General features: G+C 38.2%; 1 protein-coding gene across 4 annotated transcripts in view; it reads right to left on the reverse strand.

Annotated features, from left to right (window-relative positions):
* The window catches only part of ARID1B (AT-rich interaction domain 1B), a 326,306-nt gene that overhangs the window by 269,334 nt on the left and 33,109 nt on the right, over positions 1 to 23,863 (reverse strand). The window lies entirely within an intron of this gene.

Genomic DNA, 23,863 nt, shown 5'->3' on the forward strand with positions numbered 1-23,863 from the left:
TTCTCTACCAGAACTAAGGAGAACAAAAACCATTTCAAACAGCTGGATGGAAGAGACAGCATTTTGGTGAGCGGCTCTCTGGCACAGAGAACAACTTCATAAAGTAAGAGTGCATTGACAGCACATTTTCTTTTAAAAAACAACAAAAAAATTTACTAGCCCATTAGAAGTGCCAACCTAAATGTTTTTGTATCATCCTTCTGAATAAATGAGAAGTTTGAGAAGTCAGGCAAAGCTTCTTGACAAAACTCTGTTCTATAAAACTAGGAGAAAAATAATGGAAACTTATCAATTCCTTTTAAACATTTATTAGGTCCAGAACGGGACTGTTGGGCAGAAGAACACAAAAGCATTGCCACACAGTTTTGGCAGACCCAATCGCAGCCATCAAGGTGCCTTGCTCAATGACATGAGCCTTAATTACCCAATTATGTCTTATTTTTAAGTTATTTTGACTGTGACAATGGAACAAAACAAGTCAAACTAAATGCCAAGTGCCAGAGATTGACCTCCTCTCCATTCTCCCGGCACATACTCCCAAATTTTTTTTTTTTTGCATGGCTTCGGCACCAACCTAATCATGAGCCGAGCAATTTTAGTGCCCTGAACCTGCAGAAAACGAGGGTTCTCCCTTCCTTCCCAACAAAAAAGACCCCAAAACTCTCCCAAGCATTCAGCAAAACACTGCTAAGCTTCCCGAAAATTAGGGACAGAGTGGACTGCCCCAAAGGAAAGCAGGAGATCCAACTGGAATCAATGTGCTGCAAGGAACAGAAAGCCATCCAAAACTAAGGAAACTGTTTCCCACAGTTGCCCAAGTCTGACTCAGATTTGTAACACCAGCTAAGTGCCATCTAACAGCAATGTGATTGATGCACACTGTATTTTGCATCATGCAAAGCAGAAAAAGCGTAAGAGAATCTCAGAAGCGTAAAAAAATTGCTCCAACATTGAAGACATTAAATACATACACACACATCTATACTTAACACAGACATCCTTACTGAATTTTGTTAGTAATTAGCCCTTCATCTGAAAATGCTTAAGTAATTCACAATGATGCATAAAATATATCAGTGAAGCTGACAGATATTATTACATCAGTAGAGACTGCATATTAAAACCTTTCATTCAAATCTATGGCAGAGCAATGAAGCCCACCACCTACTCTCAACTCTTTGGAACAAACTATCCCTATATGGAATTACATTTTGCCTGTTTATCATTTCCTACCAATTTAGTTTGCTAAGTATTTTTTCCCAATTCCTTTCTTCCAAATACATTGTAACATGTCTAGCATGCTGCAGTTTTTTAAGCATTTGGGTAGCCAATGCACATATATGATTCCATTTTCAAAGTCATAACATGCCTTGAGGGATGTGAAAGGTGTTAGGAAAAATAAATAAGGCAGGAAGAGTTTTTGGTTCAGCCAACCAGCCTGAAGTTACATTTTTCTAAGTACTTGTATGTAGTCTTAGCCACTTTTAAGTATGTGTTAAAAGCAAAGAAACAATAAAGAACTTGTAGTTCTTCAGTGAGCCATGAAAGCCTCTGTAGCTCCCTGGTGTACATGCAGAGAAGTAATGGGTGGAGAAGAAAGATGGTCACCTTCTTACTTGTAACTGGATTTGGGTGTTCAGCCTACTTAAGCTCTTGAGTAACAACTTATTTCAGTGGCTAAACCAAAACCAATATTTAAGAAACTCAACAAATTTGTAACAAAAGCTACTGAAACCACCTGTAGAGAAAAGCCAAAAATTATCTGAAAGTTAGAGACGACAGAAGTTATTTTTAAAACACTGTTATTAGAGTATTGCCAGGACTCTTCAAACATAAAAGGCTACTATCTTATTTGTTCAATCTCCACAGCGCATGTATATATTGTTACAAAACCAATGATATTTTTAATATTTTTTCCTCAAGTTTTGCATTTCAAAAATATTTTCTGAAAAACACAACTGCCTTATAAATGAAACATCTTTAGAACAACCCCAAAAAGTTGTAGAAAACTAAGGAGGAATGAAGTGAGAAAGACAAGCCTAGATGTTTAAAATATTACCATTACTATGGGTACCAAGGTAAAAACTGAAGGGATGAATTGAAGATATGCTCAGTGCTCAAAGCACATTTCTGAAATAAAAGATAACAATTTGTCTGAGAACAACTTCTCTTTATCTCCCTCTGAGGGTTGTAAGATTATTATTCTTCAGAGCACAAATCACTGCAAAACTACAATTCCCGATGTACCCTGCAGCCCCTTCACTCACCTGAAGTAAATGAGTCCTTGCTAAAAGGAGGCAGGTAAGTTTTAAGAAAACATAAACCTAGCTCTGCTGTGCAGTTTCCAGCTTCTAGTGGCTGGATATGTATTTCTTCCTATGCTCCACTCTTTTTGCAGAAAAAGAGGCAAGGAATTAATCAGTTGAATGAAGGTGAGTATTTTCTGTTTCCTGTGGAAGAGCAAATTCAAGGTGATACTGCAAATACATAACTGCTTCTGGGATGAATTTTGGCAATGGCCTCTACACAACTCTGTATGGTATCAAATAACCTCAGAGCAACAGGGTATGTTACTAGGTTTCCACTGTCCTCAAAATGCTTCAGCTGACCAACAGACAAAATTAAATACAAGCTGAAATAATTAAGTGGCACCAGCAAACAAGAATAAACCCCTCTGATGTATCTCAGACAACAGGATCAAACCAGGACAAATGCTTGTTTCTCCCCTCTGAGTTTACAACTGCACCTGTGGCCCTGCACTCTGGAGCAGCTTTCTACAGAATGGGAGAATGTCCTATCTACTGCTGTAATAGAAAGCCTGCACATGGCACACACATGTCTGCAGTAAGGATGATGCCATCTGAGACAGGTGCATCCTTTCCAGGCCTGGAGTCACAGCTACCACACCAGGGGTTGATCCCACACACTCTGGTTATGACTAACAGCCCAACTTCAGCTGCAGCACCTCTCCTACATGGTTTTAAAAGTTAAATGAGGAAAATAAAAGGGGGGTGGTTAGGGGGAAAATGTTTTATCCCCATGATAAAACATAGTTTGGCTGAGCTTCATGACCTCAGTCATGTCCCACTGCCTGGCTCCTCCATCCCACTATTCAAGCTCAGGTAACTCCAGTGCTGCATTAAGGATGGAGCAGAGAGATGCCCACACCAAATAAGCACAAGAGGCTCTGGCAGTACCAAACAGCCACCAAAGTCTCCACAGTGTCCACTGGTGCTAGAAAGGATCCACTCAGATGTCAGTGAAAGCAAAGACCCCTCCAAGGTACATCACAGGAATGCACAAACCACCATGTAAAAGTAACTAATTACATTTATTGCATCCACTGCTTCAGCAGCAGAAGCAAAAAAACAAAACAACAAACAAAAAAACCCACCCAATAAACCCCAAACCTTGTACAGAAGCCCACTGTTAGCCTCTAGAAAAGTGAAGGAGATGGGTTGGGAAGCATTCAGGAGAACTAACTGCCACACCCCACAGAGAGAACAAGGGAGTCTCACCCAGGAGGTGGCCAACACCTCTTTGTCCCACCAGGGCCCCAGTGGGTCAAAACGAGCTGGGTAATAAACTCTACCTCACAGAAGATTCAGACACTTGGAATTTGGTGCCTGTTCCAGTACCCACCCCATTACTGTATTAACCACTGGGGAGGAGGCAGATGACATACACCAAATTTACTGCCTGGTACTGCAAAACCATTAATTTATCTTACAGCTATTTTACTGGCACAACCCCTGCTCTATAATGGCGTTCTGTTCCTGACTATGAGAAATTATTGGGCAGTTTGTGCTAACTGCTTTCCCGTCATGTTTCATTTCCAAACACCATCTTCTGTCAGTTTATTCCCATTCAACCCAAAGTGACTGTCAGCATGAATACAGATGATCTGTTCATTTTTATAAAGGTCTAATTTTGAAAGCTGTTCCCACCTCCCTTACTCCTTGAACTTAAAAGGCCAAACAAACCCAAGAAAACAAAAATAAAACAAAAACTAAGGAAAAACAGAATCAAACAAAAATGCACCAAAGCACAGGTAGATCAAACCTCAATAGTATGGGAAATACATTCTGTGTATGTCATTGATCCATCTGTATTTTACTTTGTTTGAGAAAAGACAGGAGATATGGAAAATAGAAAAGAAACAACCAAACGAAAGGGAAAAAAAACCCAACCAAGCCCAGAATCACCCTACTCCTACCTGTTTTATCTGCACATAAACATTTTTCACCATAAATAGGCAAATTCTGCATTTATATTCCTGTCTATTCCACTAATTTTAACATTTTACCTAAAGCCCTTCTTGAGGGGCTGAACCCTCCTTTCCTAGCACTCACAAATGTCCATCTGCACTGGAAACACTCTCAAAAAGCAGTAAAATCCAGTAAGGGTTGGGAGGAGGAACGTAGGGTTAAAAAGAAAATAAGGAATCCCTGGAAATGGTCCTGCGCTGCAATTATGTAACTTGGTATCAAAGGTGCGAAAGCTAGAATGAAAATATTTGATGTGACAGCTCTTCACCTCAGTTGTAGCGTGCCCTATCTAAATAGCAGAAGAGCAGATGGTAATTTTCAAGCACATTTAGACCGGAATGCAAACGATACTTAAAAATAAATAGATAAATAAACAAATAACACTATACATGGAATAAATAAAGTGAAGCCTGTGGAGGGGGAGAGAGCATCTTACCAAGCTAACCAACATAGCTGAAAGAAAAAAAACCACCACTGCACACACACATTTACAGTCACACAAGCCCTTCTTCAGATCTGGCCTTTACGATTTATTTTTCTAAAATAAGCTAAACCACCAACTTGTGGAGCAATACAAAGATGCATGCACTTGTCCTGGCAAAAGCTTTCAAAGTTCATTGGTATTAAATCTGTAGCCCAGTAAGCTGTGAAAACTCTGTCCTTTCAAATGAAGCAGCTTTTGAATACCTGTTGTGAAAATTTTAAGTGAATAAGCAGACTGCATAAAATTTGTTCAAACACCCACCACTACCTAGAGATTTATGCAATGTCAGACTCAAACTCCAAGTTATTTTAAACATAAGGAGAAATAAATCATTTCAATGTTAATAAAGACTGGTTTCAAAATGCTGCTTGCTCCACAGATAATTCTGAATAGTCTTCCAACTGTCCAATCAAATAAATCAATATCTGGGGTCACGGCAGAGGGGGATTTGTGAGCTATATATGCTCCGTATTTAATTGTCATAGTAAATCCCAGATTTAAAGCATCACTACGGCTGACAGGGCCAAGAACAGCCAGTGCTGTGACCAAGAGTGGTGCCTACTACTGCCCAGGAATCCACACCATAGGATGCTTCTGCACATGGAGAGCTACATACCACCACTTACATGGATGTGCATATAGAATATATTTATGTATGCATGTGTATAGTACATCCAAGACAAAATTTAACAACACTGTGACCAAATGGAAAAGGACAGAGACACACAGAGACTTGCTTTCAAGCATCTATTCACCAGTAAGGCTGGTGGCAGGGAATGCCCACACACCCCTTCCCCAGTTCTCCCCAGTGATATAGTAGGCCAAGATGTTTTTCTGGTGGTCATCTTTTCTCTTTTGTCCTATTCAAAAAGGTGACAACCAACACCTGACAACTAAATGGAAACAGTTACAAAATTTATGTTTAAGTTTTTTAAAGAAAAAACAGACCAGTTTTCCCACTTAAATGAAACTTCTGCAACTGCTTTCACATGTACTGTTCTAGCCAGCTACATGTATACACAGCCCATTGCAGTATACTGATCTTTCATGGATCCAGTATCAGTAAACCATGGAAGAAAACATAAAACTAATTGTGCCTGAATAAACTATTGAGCACTCTTACCTCAATAATCCTGATGTCAATTATTCCAAAGCCCTGATGCTTCACGCACAGCAGCAGCACCTACAATTTAGAGTTTCCCCTGCTTGCATAGCTACATATCCTATGTGTGCTCTCATCATTGAGGTCAGTCACTGCAACATTCCTCTTGCTGCGGTCACACCAGCTTTGTACCCCACTGTCCCACACTCCTGCAGACACCTACCTGACTCTGTGCATTGGCCATGTCGTCCTTTGAGTTGGTATCTGCTCCCCCTACTCTTACTCATTTTGAAAGGTCTTCCCCATCTCCAGACCTTCTCCTATGATATAACCCAACTGTGCCTGAACTGGCAAACAATAGAGCAAATCCCGCTACTCTTGAGAAAAAATGTGAACCCCAGTGCCAGAGGATAGCAGTTTCTCCTGACAGAAATATGGCACATTTAACATCAACTGAGACAGAAAAGGTTTCAAGACAAGACTGTATTAAGAGGGGGAAGCAAGATCAAATTAAGTGCTGAGATAAAAGCAATTAATTGCTGCATCTATAGCACAAGTGTTTCCACCTGATGCACAAGAGCAGACTTGTTCAAAGCAGGCTAGGAGTCCAGGACAAAAAACTCAGATTTCACTCCCAAGTTTTGCAAGAACACCATTTCCGCTCAATAAACATTATTTTGGATAAAGCACTACTAATATGCAGCACTGGGTAGGTATTTTATCGTTTATTTGCACGTATCACACATTTTATAATAAATTAGCATAGCAGTTCAGCAGCAGAGTCAAAATTTGCACTGAAGCATCCTAATTACTAGGATTCTTTCTATATTCCAATTCTAAAGTGTTATCTCATTTGCTCATTAGTATGTAATATACATGCATTCCTAAAAGCACATACAACTGAAATTATCATAAATATATAACCACAGTTACATTTTTATTAGGTTTACCAAAATCTGAAAGAAAATTGGACTACTGAAAACAAAACTTATATGTAAAATTCTAATAAACAATGTCTTAAGTTTAATTTATTCTCCAAAATACCCCCAAAATAAAGATTTATATTTTATTTAAAATCTAAAGTAAAGATTTATATTTTACATAAAAATTAGCAATAACTGTTCATTCTCTAGAAGAATGAGAGGTTGAAAAGTAACTTGAGTGTATTGTAACACAGATTCCAGGTATAAAAAAATATAAAGCCATTTCTTAGCTATTAATAGAGCCAGACTAAATTGATATGATTAAACCTCAGTCTTATCTACTGTATGTACTGTATAGTTTTAAAAATTATTAAATTTGCTTCCTTGTAGTCAATTTTGGAAAGTAAAGTGTTAATCAATCCATATTAAGACTTACACCCAAAGCATGCCGAGGCAGACAAGAACAGATACACAGCAGTGTGCTTAGTATGGTACACTTGCACACATTTTCACAAGGAAACTAGTGAGGTAATCTTTGCTTTATTTGTATGTTTTTGATTTCAAAATGCTGTGAGGATCAAGATGATGCCTAACCAACATAAAAAAATGCAAGAATCATTCTCCAGAAGTGTCTCATGCGAAGTCCACACCTGACCTCCCTTCCTTGGAGAAACTCTCAGTAAGCTTAAGTGGTATACAAGCAGCTAAAAGGAAAAAGACCTCCACTGTTTAAATGGGCTTTACAGAGTTGGACAAAGTCAAATTCAGGAGAGAAACTTTCCTGTGTCCCCTTCAATAAGTGTCCTGCTCAGAAGTCCTTCCCATGAGCTACAGTGGGTCAAGCGCTTCCCACAGCCGAACCTGCCCCTGCTGTGGAGACCACGGCAGCCCACAGGCTGGCCTGCCAGCTCGCTGCCCTCTCAAAATAAGGTTGCTTTTCTGCAGAATTCAGGTGCAATTCTGCCCATGATTCCAAGTGAGACACAAAATACCATTTCTGTGTCTTCAGAACTCTTACAGTTTACATGTGGTATTTCAGAAGAAGTAAGAATACCTTCCATCTCCAGAAGGTGTTTTCACACCTTCTACATGTATTTTAAGTTACTTGCCTGATGGCAAACATCTTGGGCCCAGAGAACCCACCTCCACAAAAAGCACTCACTTTTACAAAATTAGGAACCAGAGCACATAGTTTTTTTAGTAATTAAAGTTACTGGTTTCTGAAGGTATAACAATGTGGCGCCGGTTTAATAAACTGACCACACTGTTGGAACATATGATTCACTACAGAAAGAAAAACAAATGCTCTGATTGCAATATGGCAGAAGGAAAGTGATTTCACATTCATGTCACTCAATACTTTAAACACCATGTTAATTTTCAGACCTCTTGGGGTTATTTTGCTTTTTTGAGTTATCTGAAGGGCAGAGTAAGTCTTACACAACATGTGCACATGGCTGCAACTCTCCAGCCAGTGGGCCTTCCCTGTCTGTGAAAGCATATCCCATATATACCTCTGTGCTGGACTGAAAAATTCTGTAAAGCTTTTGTTCTTGTGTATTCAGTTATACACAAGTTCAGGCCAAGAAACCTGAATCATTTCCTTTTAACCTAAAAGGTTATTCAGTTCTTCGGAATTTTTACTATCAACCACACTCTCCAGTTCACTGCAGCCATCCTAACTCTGTATCTAAGCATCATCTCTATAAGCCATTTTGAGGGATCCAAACCCAGATTCAGTTTGCCAGTATCACTTTCTTTTACCCAGCCAAATATAATATTAATGCTTTTAAACTGCAGGACTGCAAGAGGAACTTGCACTCAACCGATTATCTACCATGACCTTCAAAGCTTTCTCTGTCACTGCGTTTCCAGAAGAAAGCGATACCCCGTGAGAACTGCCTTTTAGTTCATAGATCACAATGGATTTATTAAAATCAAAGTATTCTCTATAAGTCTGGTCTTAATTTAAATTGGCAACAGGAAAATGTGGTGTGAGTAATGTAGTTTCATCTTGTGTTGCTTTTTTTTTTTTTTCAAATAATTTTAAAGGAAAGTTTAGTCTCACTGATTGGTAACTGTTCTGTTTCAGTTTATTAGTAGCTCTAGCTTTCACACTATGCCTGGCAAGTCTTTTTGCTAACCAGAAAAATGTATTTAATGTCCTCATGCACTTATTTAAGCAATTAGGTGCTTAAACAAATATTTATTCAGTGCTTAAGTTTAACATGCTTATTACATTATAAAAATGGCAAACAGAACATTTCTTTCTTACCAGATAATTTTTTAAAATTCATAATTAGTCCTCATTTATAGTTGAAGGAATTTTCCTCCTTTTGAAACAGGTCTTCATTACTTAAAGAAACCACATAAAAATGAACTTGATCCATATTCAAAATATTCTTTATAAACAAAACAAGAAATCGCTTTGAGAAGTGAAGCTTCTAGTTATAAAATTCTGATGGATGTTGGAAACAAGAACAGCAGGACAGCATTAACTTCTCCTTCAATTATTTGTTTAGTAAAAAAAACCTTCAAGCCATTCCAAGTATCATCTACAGAGAAAAAAAAAATCCCTCCAACTGATTCAGCTCACGACCATTCCCATCTTTTGCGCTGCTGTCCCTCTGAAAGCAACAGACGTGTGTGTGTGTATGTACACAATATATCTATGAATCAATACACATCCATGCTCATGGATTTTATATTGTTGCTTGTTTGAGCTCAATTCTTTCTGCATACAACTTAATTTAATCCAGCTGTGGTTCTTTCAGCTAAAAAACCACTGATTGACTTCTGTGACTAGCTCTTCTTCATCTGCTTTTGAATTCCTTGGTGCCAGATACAATGTTTTTCCAGACAAACTGCTGCCTGCATTTACATCTAGCGTTTTTAACAGACATTCCTAAGGGCTTCAATGCTTGCTGCAGGTGGTGTTCAGTCCCTATATCCCCTTTCTCACCCCAGTGCAAGTTATATTCTTGAGGGACAGGTCATCTTGCTTTTACTTCATTTCAGTGGTACCTAGCAGGTATTAGTTAGTACCCTCATCTCTTACCTTCTCTGCCAGGACAATAGCTCACAAGCATTTAGCATCATTTGCTTTTCAGTACTCAGTTACTCAGAAATACATAATATCACTCTTGATACAGAGTACCACTTACCTTCCCCTTCTATCCATTCAATCCTCTCTAAACAGGTTATAACCATTTATTTTAAAATTCTAATACTGTGAACCTTTCCACTAGATTTCAAGCAATACCAAGCAGACAAAATTTGTAATTGCAAATGAGAAATTCCAGCTTCTCTTGTTTATTATCCTGGCTGCCAATTTAGAGTATAGGCAATTAAATGGGGATGGAGGTGGTGAGGGGTGACCCTCCTGTCATCTTTAGTTTCTTGATCACTGCTGTCCATAATTTCAATCTCAATGCATGCTTACGTGATCCTGTAATGTCACCCTCCACCTCCACTGCCCCAGCTCTGAGCTCTTCTAGTCACCCAAGCCAAAGTGACCCCAAGACATGGTTTCTCTGCTTACCAGGGGGAGCTCAGCCTAAGAACATGCTCCCTTCCCACTGCAGACAATTACCAGCTTCTTGAAAACACCAACAATTACACCAAACTACTCACCCTACCAGAGGGACACTTGCAGAATCTTTGTTTCTGTAATGCTTATCAGGAGCTCCTTTTGAGCCAAACTGGATAAAGAGGCTTTTAAAAAGCTTCTGCCTCCTGGCAACTAGCATCATAACCCTATCTTACTAATGCGAATTCTTTCACCACAGCTTACAGACAGAACAGCCAAATGCAGCTGGGGAAAGGGAATGGGAAAAGGAGAGGTGCTAGGTTTCTTGCACTAAATGGAAAAAGTGGGTTTTCTCCTACTTCATGGGATGTTCTGAGACTTCAGAACATCCCTTGGTTAATTATCTTCTGGGAGTCTCTACAGCATCAAATGTGTGAGCCATTCTTTTTTTCTTTATATCAGAAAAGGCCTGTCTAGGTATGTTTTCTGGTCAGTGGAACAATTCAAGCTTCACAGCTTCAGTGTTCTCCAATCACACAGTAGTGTATTTATTTCTATCTTGAAATTTCTGACATAGTAATTTTGTTGTCAACAGAAAAAATACAAAAAACAAACAAGCAAAAAACAAACAAAAACCCAAAACCCAAATCAAACAAACAAAACAAAACAAAAAACACCTAGTGCTTTGATATGCAGTATGATTTCAGCTCTAAATCAGTGGTGGTACCGCAGGGTGTCCAAAGGTATGACAAAATGTCATGGCAAAGACACTAAAACAAAGCCACATATCAGCAGCAGCTTTGTTCAGGAGAAAGATTATCAACATTTTTGTTAAGATTTGCATCTGTACACTTGTTTTCATGTGTCCAGTCTTTTCTTAATAGTTATCAAAACATACTTCCATCCAAATGACCGCTGTTTCAAGATGGATTTGTTAATACAGGTCTCGTGCTCTCTAGCTGGTCAGTGACCTCAAGACGCATTAGAAAGTCTCTTTTCCCAGCCTGGCGGTTGAAGAAGGAGTCAGAACTCTTCAGTTCTTGGTCTCAAGGTTGTTTATTGTTTCTTATCTATAAAATTCTTTCTCCTGGCCTGCCAAGGTCTGCTCAGCGAGACAGTCAGAGGCACTCTGCCCGCCCCCGGGCGGTGTTATCTTTTTATACTAAAAGCTATGTATAACATGTTTACAATTACTTTCCAATACCTATCACCTATGTTACACAGTGAGACTTCTACTCTAATCCAATCTAAAAGTGCCAGCATCACAGCAGAAGGCGGAGGCAGAGAAGAAGAAGAAGAAGAAAGGCTGGACACGCCCAGATCCTTCCATCTTGCCCCCTGAACCCCCATGCTAAAAAACCCAAAAAATCTCTTTTTCACCCTGTGATAAATTCTCTATCATTCACTTAAACTTTCGTGGCTTCTAATTCTTCATATAAGGTTGGCAATTGTTTTTTCCAAGGGCTAAATAAAAGGCACAGGGGTCTTGGGCTCTGTGCCAAGGTCTCTGAGCTCCCTGGGCAGGGGCTCGAGTCCTCCAGGGCAGCCAGAGGAATTTCCTGGGTTCCGACATACAGGTCCAGATTCTTCCACAGCCCTATTGTCACTGCATTTACCTTGACTGTCTCACAGTGGAAGGGGAGGTCTTTGAAACAGATCAGCTCATAGCCACTGCAGTTTCCTACTAAATAGTTTCATGAAGGGACAGGCTGCCACAGGAAGGGCTGGTAACCTTGCTCCCCCACCCAAATGGGAAGCCTTCTGTGCCTCCAGATGGAAAGTGTAGTGATAAGTGCAAAACTGGCATGAATAGCACAACCTCAGGCAAATTTCACTTAAAATCACATAAGCCAGTGGCAGAGCTAATAGCCAGTGGTGGCCTTCCTGAACACAAACAGGGAGACCCCCCCAGCAATACTGGGTGGGTTTCCTCACCCAGCAGGGAAAGCAAGCAGAAGACTGACCAAGCATCCCTAGCACCTCTGTCCAGACTGAGGTTTCAGGCTTTCATTACTCACTTAATTTTCCACAAGTAAATATAGTGTAATGAACAGTATTAACGAAGCAATATGGACAAATATGTACACCCCTGCCTCAGCTGACAAATATGTTTGCAAGGCTCATTTCACCTTCAACTAAACAGAGAAAGTTGCCGCAAGACAGGGAATCTTAAGGACAAAAAAAAAAAAAAACAAAGACAAGAAAAATTCCTCAAGGCAACTGTACCCAAATACACTGCTCTATGTTGCTTGCTCCAATAAGCACTCACACTGACTTCAACTGTAGAAAAAATTATGGGACAAGAATGAATTCACATCCTTTCAGAGTTCTACTGCCCAATTCATTCTATATTTTTTGAACACAATTGTGATTTTCACAACATATCAAAACCTGATATCTGACTATCTCAATTTCCAAACCAAGATGTTAACAGCACAGATTAAGAACTCCAGCAAGGGTGCAAAAATAAGACTATGTTGTTTTTAACCACTGTTCAAATTTCACCTGCAATCTCTTGTCAAATATATAAAAATAACAAAGAAAAGGCATCTCTTTTTCAGGAAAATATTAAGTCTTCGTATTTTTATTGCATCTTTTAGGCAAACCATTCACAATATTTGTTTCCCCTTGTAATTTCACACACCCCACACCAGGTGGTTATTAGATGAACAGTACTAGTGAAAGCAACAAAAGGACAACAATACTGCATTTCAAAAATGAAGATGGCATGGCAATAAAGATGTGCAGATTTATGTTACATTCATTGTAAAAACATCTCCAGGGTAATCACAAAGTGTTAAGGCTTTCCCACTGCTACAGCTTTACTTTAAAGGGGGAGGGATAAAAGGGGAAAAAAAATTCTGTGATTCAAAATGGAAGTTCAGTAATTATTTACAGCCCAGTATGTAACTGGCAAAATGACTGGCAAAGTTCTCAGCACATCAGCTCAGACGTATGCAAGCAAGGCATTCCTTCCCTGCGGTAGGCGGCCCCATGTCAAGCAGCTATGTGCTAGAACTTGTCCTGTGCTACCTGTTCAAAGGAAACTGTGCAAGAATATTTCAAGCTCTGACAGATACCACTTTGTGCAAAAACATCCACAGGAGTATTACAAAAAAAGACAGCACTGATGTTTCAGCAACCTCTGTGTCAAGAAAGGTGCTCTCCTGCATTTTTATTGACATGCAGGAAGCGGATGATCATTCCTCGTACAATCAGAGCTAGCACTGACAATACTGCTTTTCTACCAGTCCCAGGCTCCCTTCCATGCCTTTACCAAACTCTCACTTAAGAATTTGCACTCACCTATTTCAGAGAAATTACCACTTGGTATTGCAAATAGAAATGTCACATCTCTAAGACAGTAAAAAGTACCCAACAAAACCACAATGCCATAAGAAACCCTATCATTTGCAGCATTTCATTACTACATGATCTACACCAAACGCCAAAGTGTGCTCTCCTTTCTTTTAGTAAATATTTATTAAAATACTGAGATCATTTAAGTTTATTACCTGAAAGACTTCAGGACACAGCCATTCCTGCCTGTGTCTGAAGTGCAACACATAACATCAGGTCCATCTATAAAAAGTACTTTTCAAGTAAAAACATGTTTTCTTCACTAAGCAGAACACTACATGTAATATAGACCTTTCCACATTCAAACAAACAGCAGTCTTACAACCAGGTTAACTCTTTAACTCCTTTTTTTTTTTTTGGGGGGGGGGGTGTTTGTTGTTGTTTTTGTTTGTTTTTGGTTTTTCCCCCCTTTTTTAACCAGATTTGCAGAAAGCTGAAGTTCCTAAGTTCCTGCAAGCAGCTCTAAAGCAACTCCAATAAAGACATAGCAACTCACACGTACACAGGGTTCTGGTACTTTGTCAAGTTTTTATTCTGCTTTACAAGATATTAATGCATGCCAAGAATAGGAGTGTATTTTTAGTCAGTTCTACATGTGAAAGACAAAAATGGGATGACAGAACACAAGAGAGAAAGAAGAAAGAAAAGCCTACACCTAATACACCCGAAGTATATCTGATCTTTTCCTGGATATTCTTCAGTTACTTTTTGTGGTTATGCTTCTCTTGTAACCCTGGTGTTATAAGCCTAAAGGAATATTAAAAAACATTATTTTTCCTGTGATGTATAAAATCAAAGCAGAAAAGGCCAAATACCCCACACAATCTTGGCATTTACTGAATCTACTCTTCACAACTTGCTGCAAGACTGCAAATTTACTCAGGTCATAAAACAATCTTCAGTTTGAGAAGGATACATGGATTTTCTCACAGCATCACCTCAGAGGACTGAAAACCCACCCGCCTGCTCTCCAACATCAGGTAGGATTTTTTGTGAACATGAGGTCTAAAGTATAATTTTCTGCAGGACTTGGGGTTCATTTCAGAAATAATAGTTTCCTCTGTAGAATAACCTTCCAAGCATAAAAGGGCTATAAATCCATTAAGTACACACTTCCCAAACCTGCGGGGAGATATCTTGGCCTCTGATTTTCCTCAGTTTTGCCAACCAGCAATAAAATGAAACCAATGAAAAACACAAACCAGTCAATTTGCATCTGTCCTTTAAAACATTCTCCAGTACAGTAGAAGAGTCAAAACACATGACCACTTTCAATGCTGCCAGCTTGGAAAGTAAGGAGAGACAGCAGAGGCAAGCAGTGGAGGTTCTGAGGAGGGGCAGGAGTAGCTTCAAGCAGAGGTCCTTGCTGAGCAGCCCTGCTTGCTCTGTCCATGCACAGGCTCCGTCTGCTCTCTGTACAGACTCTTAGGTGTTTGCTTCTATTAAGCACCACTTGCTGAGCACAAAACAGAGAGAAAATCCTGAGGGAAGAACAAGGTGGTTCCACTAATGTGCCCTGTAAAGCACATCCCTGCCAACATGGCCTTTAAAACACACATGTATATAGACTCCAGATAACTAATGTTACTTCTTAAATAATTAAAGCAACATCTTCCCTAAGTGGCTATATAAACCTTGTTTATTTTGATTGGACTCTTGTCTCAAAAGACAAGTTATACTACAGTATGCCAAGAAATAGGCAGAAACTCTTCATCACTGTTCTATGGAAGAAATGAACAAGCAAGTGTAATTTACCAAAACTACATTCACTTACTTTCCTAAAGGTGTATTTGGATCTAAGATTCAAATATGATTTCTAATAATGTCCAGACACTTGATTGTTTATTACCTGTATGTGTCTTGCTCTTACACTCAAATGCAAAAAGCATTACTAAGAAACAATATTAAGAAGAAGATGGAAAAAAATGGAGTGCACAAAGACATAAAACAGACACTGATTTTCTCCTTGGTACTCTTCCACACCCCCAAAAGACTTTATAAGATTCAGATGAAATACATTATCAGCAAGGATGCAAGCATTTAACACATTTTTTCTATTTCAGGCAAAGCAATGAACAAGTACCAGAAGTACCAAAAAATGGGGTCACCCAAGGTAGCAGAAGAATAAAAGCCTGCAGAGATTGCATGAGCTGTAGATTTGAGTTATTCCTTAAGTTCTTAAATCTTTCTTTCATCCGTCTTGAAAAACAACCAAACACCAAAAGCTTACAGTATTTACATTAGGATTTTCAGATGTGTCCAGTTAGATTAGTTACAAGGAGCAATGCAATATATAAACAAACACGAGTATTAGAAAAAATTATCTACAGAGAAATTAAAATAGTCTCAAACATGTTTATGATTTTTTTTTTTTAAGATTTTATAACTCATCTACTCGCACAAAAAGGTCTTAATGTTCTAAATGATAAAACATGCAAAAGTAAAGCAGGTTACTGAGCAAGCTTGAATTGTACTACATGGAACCCATGTCATTTAAGACTGACAAGATAAAAAAGGTATGGAAAATACTTTTGGTTATTTGCAGTACTAAGTCTCCCACTGTAATTTTTGCACAAGTTTTGCTGAAGCTAAATCTAATATAAATCTTAGTCTATAAAAAAATAAAAGTTGCTGCTAGCAATAGGAATCTAATCTTGAACGACTAAAACATCAAATATTTTTTGAAAGACCTATTGTTTCAAGAAGAAACCTACTTGACTCTGTCACAGGGTGACCAAAGTGAAGGGTACTGACTTGTCTCATTCTGAAAGTCTCTTCAATTGACTTAGCGGATTAATTCTGCCTACCCTGATATCAACTAAAGACAAGTCACCCAACCCCAGCAACGTGGCCCCAGAATGAAATTGTAGTTCCAAGGAAATCACAGCAAATTTCCCACTGATTTCCCCTTATCTTCATCCTTATTTTAAGCTGTGGGAAACGCACTCCCTATTTTTAAAAAAACATACTCTATTGCGTCCCCTGCTTCCTTTGAGCAAGTCCAAATTTACAGACAAATGATAGCATCTTCTGAGAAACTCATGTCATGATTTTAAAAAAAACAGGGAAAAAAAAATCTCAGTTCCCTCAGGAATATTGGGAAATACAGTTACAATATGGTTAAAAAATCATATTGTATATGTGCATGATGGGTCGGGACATTATTTCAACTATTTGAGTGTCAATTATTCTTTGATTAATATTATTAACAAAAACCTACTATAACTTTAATATTAAGAGTAACAGTCAATTATTCCTTACCTACACTTTAAAACCCTCCTAGCACAATCATTATATGGCAGTTGTTGAACAGAGTAATGCAGCAGTCAGTCTTTTCTTAAAGCAAGATGCTTATTTTACTTCAAATGTAAATAAACTCATGTCTCCTGCTGCCATGTAAAATGAGCTGTTCATAAGTAAGTGATTTTGTACCTTCCTAGTGAAGCAGCAAACGGCTCTCTGTTCTCCACTCCTGATCACCAAATCTATTTCCTGCCTACCTCCAACGCAGAGTGACAGCTAATTCTGCTAGCAAATCAAGCTCCCAATAACAAAATAACTGCTGCTTCTTTAAACAACCTTTTTCAGAACATCAACACAGAGGGCTTGCATGTTTTCCCCTCTAATGTCCCCACTTCCAAGCAGAACAACAAATGTGATTACAGCTATTAAATATTCCAGCTAAATGACAATCGTTTAGCAGTAACAAAAATACATTTCATTTGTCATAATACATTGATCATCCTTATATACTTTCTGTACAAATGTTGTCTGCCTCTTACTCCAGTCTGGATGTAAAAATTAGCATTTACTGAACATCATTACATGGTAATTCAACAAATAAAAATGTTGACCCAGTCTCATTTCTGAATCATCTCTCACCAGCTGAAAGATCAGTTTTTCCCCTTTTCAACCTACATTTTTTTCCGCACTGTTTCAAAGAATGATGGAAGCTACTGAAATGTTTCTATTTACCATAATAATGCAATTCTGTTACTTAAGGGATTTTCTTCGGTAAACAATCTCAGATGACCAGCATTAAGATGAAGAGCTAAACTATCACAAGGACCACAAACTTATGTCGAATTTGATTCTGTGATTATCTGTAATCTGTGCTCACCTCCCTCTATAGAGTGAATTACACTCAATAGAAGGGATAATTCTAAAGGAGACAATACAACATAAAGCCTTATCCTGCCATGAAATAAAGTAGCAGCCTTTTTTTTCAATTTAGTCAATGAGGCTTAGTATACCCAAAAGAAAGAACCATGCTAAACATTTTCCTACAGTCTGCACAAGCACAGTACTTAGCATTTTCCTAAATCTGAAATTTAAAAATCCCATTTCTTTACATGACAAAGAGCAACAACTTTTCTTTGCAATTATTAACACTTGACTATCAAAAGACCCGTTCTTACAGATGGCCTTACATGAAAGGCAACTAGCTATGACTTCTTGTCCCTTTTTCTGGTTCAAACATTACATTCTCCAAGAAGCAGCAGTTCTACTTACTTTACTGATTTTTTTTCTGAGGTTTATAGAAATTCAACAGGATAGCAGATCCATCATTCAAATAAAATGTTACTGAGTAATTATTAATTAAAAGTTGGGGTTTTTTTACAGAACAGGAAGTTGGGGAAAATAGTAACAAAGTAGATCCATAATCTGCTAGTGACAGCTCCAAATAAATGCCCAGTGAAAAAAGCATACCTAAATAAATGAAACTAGCAAACAAAAACCCAAATAGAACACACACGCATGCCACAAAAGCCATACCAAAACCAAAAGAAAAACAAATGGCCCCAAAACCCCAAAGGTAAATCAAACAAAAATCTGGAAAAATATAGTTCTGAAGCACATGCTGATCAAAGCTTTACACTCCCTTCTTATGTATGTGCTTTGAATGTATCTATCAATCTTTAAGAAAAAGCAACACATCTCACTATTTTGTCCTCTGCTGGCTGTTTTTGAGATTCTATCACATTGATTCATTCTCTGTTCTTGGAAAATAACTAGACCAAGAACTGAAAATGGTGCTTATTTTCTGTGTCTGCTCGCTTTAAAACAAGGCTAACATCAATTGTGCTAAAACCAACTTGGGAGCAAAAAAACTGCAACACATTTAGTATCATCTAGGTGCTGAGGGCACTTATACACACAGAGGACCAAAAAGGAATCACTTGACCAGTACTTGCTGTATGTATTCGCAGCATTTTAAGTTAATGGTTCAAAGCAAAATATGACAGTAAGTCTTGCTTTCTTGGCAGACTTCAATCTTTTAGAATTGAAATTACTTCAGAAAGTAACTCATATGACCAGCCAACCAGCAGTAAACACCTGTGTTTGTTAGCTTTAAAACTCTATCTGCCAAGGCAAAGGCCAACTGATTTCCTTGGCGTAAACTCGACATTTCCAACCTGGGACATTACCCAATACGGGCACTGTAAACCCTTTCCTAAATGATGTAATCACACTGCTGCTCCTATAGTTCTGGTTTACTTGCAGTTTCCATTACAATAAATCCTTGCTACATATTCCTAGAGGTTTTACAACTTTTTCTCCCCTTAAAAAAAAACCAAAGTTACTCCACATTGAAACTTGCCATATAAGACAACAACAGGCATATTTTCCTTACACCTCAAAATAATCTGTATATCAAAAAAGGGGAGAACTGGAAGTAGTGCTTCTCTTAATATCTACAGTTCTATTCTTAAAACAGCAAGGACACTGATAACATTTGGTTTTGAATTCTGCAAATCAAGAATATTAAAATAAGTTAAAGGGACAAGTGATTAGCACCTTTTCATCTCACAGGAGAAAGAAAAGACCAAGGCTCAGGCCTCATAACTTGTCTTGTTGCAATCACGCTCAAGGCACTAAGGCAACTGCATGATCAGTACTGAAATGTTCCATTTAAAATAGCTATTAGGAATGGCTGTTGTACATATCCATGCAAATATCTTTCATAAAGAATTTACTATGCATTATAGCAACACGATCCTATTTACACAATAAGTTGTTGTTCCAGTCCATCAAGTACACAAGGAATTTTAATGCACGCTAAAAAAAAAAAAACAATTAGGCAATGATCATCTGATTAAACAGGCATATCACACCATTCAATCCTTTCAAATATATTCATAAATTCAAGCCTTCAAACTTTGATGAAAAGTTTCAAAACCTGTAATTGAATATTTCAAGGATATGATTTTTAAGCTTAATGAAATTCATCACAAAATAAAATACCGCATGCTATTATCACAAAAAAAGCAACATCACTGGTGAGAAAAAAGCCCCTTATTTTGACCAGTATTCTGAAGTCTTTTTATTTTTAGCAAAAATGTCTTTACAAAGCAGGACAAGGTTTTCCTACAACACACAGCACTAAAGCACCTTGAGTGGGCAAACGAACTAAAGCCAGAAGGAACCAATCATGGCTTCACTGAGGTCCAAAAAGGGTGTGAGGCAAAAAAAAAAAAGTTAAATGAAAAGCAAATTATTGTCTTTATAATCAGATCTTATTACTCAAATAGTATTTCACTCATAGTGAGATGTATTGCAAAATCAAACCTGAAGTTTTCAGGTGCTAGCTATCCCTGCATATTAGGATTTTCAGTTTTGACATCATCTCTTTGTAATTCCAAGTGATATCTAAGATATTAGAAACTGAAAGTTCAATCTGAGAGAATAGTTTTCTGCTTTCTGGTTTTACATACGTTCCCTGGGTAAGAAGTGCTAATAATCCAAAAATTACAATCACCCCATGCAAACCAGGAGAGAGAGTTCATGAGATTATGAGATAGCAGTATTAAGACTTACAGGCAAGAACTGCATTTTAAAACCTTGTTGCAACTAGTGTTCCATTCATGAAGACTGACAACATTGGCACAGGTCATCTTGCTCCCAGCTTTCACTTGCCTTCTTTCCCCCTCTCCCACTCAAGGTGAATGGGAAAGAAATAAAATCCCAAGTTTCCTAACAATATAAAAAATCTCTTTCTAAGTAACTGATTTTCCATATTAATGCATCCTGACAAGAGATATGTCGCCTGCAATCCTATAAATTAAGCATATGACTCTTTTTTTATGACCTTCCTGTCTCATACCTTCCCTTTTATATAGGTGTCAAATCAGTCCAGAGGCTTTATATATTTATTTGACTCACACTGAGTTAACTGGACATGCCCTCAAAATACTACAAAATGCTGCAGCACTCTTCAAACTGCTTAGCACTTTGTCCCAGGAGGCTATCACCCATCTTCACATGACAAATCTCTATCTCTGTGGTTAACTGTCAGAAAAGAAAGCAAAAATCCCAGGTTACCATTACTTTATTTACAATCAACCTGCCTTTCCTATATGGCCACTTATATATCTAGACCTCTTTATCTTTAGCTGCATTAGTGTAAAGAGATTGCCTGGATTTCAAACTGTGCCCCTTATATAAGGCTCAGTGTGTTGTGCTGGGGCTCATCATCAGTAACTCATCAGAGACGACCTCCAAACACTTAGGGGATCTGCTTTCTCTCTTCTGTCCTTTGCAGAACACATCCCATACCTTCCATAGGCACTTCAATATCGTGCAGTTCCCATATGGAATTTTAAGAGAATCTGGGGTTTATTTGTACCTTCATGCTTGGTGTCAAGCATGCCTAGACTAAACAGTAGTTGTAAGAGAACGACTGCAGCATTTCATAGATACCCCTTTAAAACTGGTTAGTAGGCTGTGCTTGACACCCATGCTGCAGATATGTAGGCCGACTGCACCTGATACCATTTCATCTTTTTTATCCTCTTTAATCTTTTACTGCTTATGCCAGAGGCCTCCCTTCCTGAGAGAGAGCTCTTCCACCTCTGGGCTGCAGGCTGGAACACGCTATTCTCTGCTGCAATATGACATAGACCAGCTAACTACATCTAGGCAAATACCTTCAATTCTACCACTTTCATTAATTTTAGCTCAACCTTTAGGGTGCTGTTTTTCATCTTTATTTCTTCATTTGCAGCATCCTGCAGCAGAGCCTGCAAGTTAAAATCTGTCAAGTCCCATAGTTCTAACCTCAAGCCACAACACTTGCTGACAAAGAGCCAGACTTAACATTTCAAGGTCTTCTTCAAAATTCAAAAATCTTCACAGTTTAACAAAAAGCCTTCTTGTTTCATCCAAGGAAACAGAGCTGACACCCTCAGCTATCTTTAAGCAACAGCAAACTATAACTTAAAATAAAAACAATCTTTCCCATTGATGCTTCCCACCCTTCCTACAGTGTGGCACTTCCACCCTCATAATCCATCTACTCAGTGCTATCTCTCCACAATACTTAAATCTGAGCACGGTATGTGTTTAAGGCCCAGTATTTTTTAACCAATCAAGTTTCTGGAAGTGCCTTGCGCTTTTGATAAATTCAATGTGACACTGTAAAGCAGTCCAATTTCCAGAAAGTGCTGAGATTCATCTTCTGAAACTTCTGGCAATATTATGTATTTTATATATATATATATATATGTATATATAATATCTAAAGTAGGTACGTGCTACACAGTTTTAACAAGCATAGCTAGGCTCTCCTTACTTAATATTCATGTCACAGGAGTAAAAATCCAGCCAGGAATCAAACTGTGGCATCCTGTGCCAAAGACAACTTACCACTCAGCTGGTAAGTTGGCAATTCAATTTACAAACCTGCATTCCTGCATTTTAATCCTTTGTAGAAAGGTGGTAATATATGAGCAATATGAAAAGAACTGGATTCAGATCATTAGAGGTTCACAAACCAAACACGCGAAGCTTTGGAGGCCGTCCAAAACAAAATCATGCCTAGGTGGTGATGTCCGTTCAATAAAAATTCAATGTCATAATTATCCTGTCCCTGTTCCCCGAAGAGCCGTGGTGCTGGGCCGGCTCCGCCACTGAGGGCAGCGCTGCGAGGAGACGGATGGGGCCGGCAGCCAATGGCGCTGCCAGGTCACTGCCTGCTGACGGGTAATTTACAATTACCGAGCAATTAGCAAATGCACTGAAAATTCAACACTCATCTCCGTAACACAGAATAACTCATTTTTAAATTAAAAATGTGTTTTAATAACTTCACTTTGGTTACAGATACACAGAGAAAAATAAAGCCTCCTTTATCCAATTTCAGCTCCCTTCTGCAACTGACAAAATGATTTGCTGCCTCAATCTAGCAACCAAATATACAGTTTGGCATTTCTAAACTAAATAATCTCCTCCTTATCAGCAAGTATCTATTTAAAAACAGAATAGAATAAAAATTAAGACCTGTGATAATAATATTATAATATATTTGAAACTGTTATTTAATTAACTGCCAGATTAACATCTTGTCCTACTGGATGGGTAATAGCAAGAACTAGCCAGGAACCTATCTGCAAAGTCCAAAATTTTATCTTATTTTCTATATTAAACAATAAATGACATAAAAAGAAGCTAATCTGCAACTGGTCAGTTGCACAAAACAAATGTTCTTTCCCATTAATAATCAAGTTACTAATCTGTTGTGCTCACAAGGCAGTGTAGAGCTCTCACTGCCTACGCTCATATCCCTAATTTAAAAAAAAAAAAAAACCAACTCAAACTTCATGATAACCTCAGTTTATCTCTCTCTCTTGAAAACTGCTGTATTTTTCTTAGTACATGGTATGCACATTGAGACCAACCTTCTTAAAAAGGGTAGGAAAAAAGCACAAGGTCTCCATCAGCAGTGAAATCCAAGTAGATAAAAAGGAGATCCTTACTTTTCTATATACTCTGATACATTAAAAAAAATCCTGACTTTAAAGTATTGATAAAGAAAAAAAATAAGAAAAGCTACAGACTCCTTTAAAAATGAGGAGAAAAAAGGAAACCAACCACCACAACAACAAACAGATGATAAAAATATGTAACACTTTTGTATGCACTGGACTACACTAGCCTTGATGTACTGATGTCAGCTCTAGGTTTTCATCTTACATTTAAGTGTATGCAAGCCAGAGAGAAAGAGAACATAAAAACCCCTGAAAAACCAAGAACAAAATAGCAACAGCAGCAAAGAAAAGAACCAAAAAATATGCAAGACGAAGTGGTGTCAACTGGAAAAAAAAAAGAAAACTCATGGCTTTTGACATACTTCTCTCCCTCCAGAAAGATCCCAGCAACAAACTAAATCCTGTTTGAACTGCAAGGGATTTCAGAAAA

Source organism: Serinus canaria, chromosome 3 (genome assembly GCF_022539315.1).
Source record: "Serinus canaria isolate serCan28SL12 chromosome 3, serCan2020, whole genome shotgun sequence".
Taxonomy (NCBI): domain Eukaryota; kingdom Metazoa; phylum Chordata; class Aves; order Passeriformes; family Fringillidae; genus Serinus; species Serinus canaria.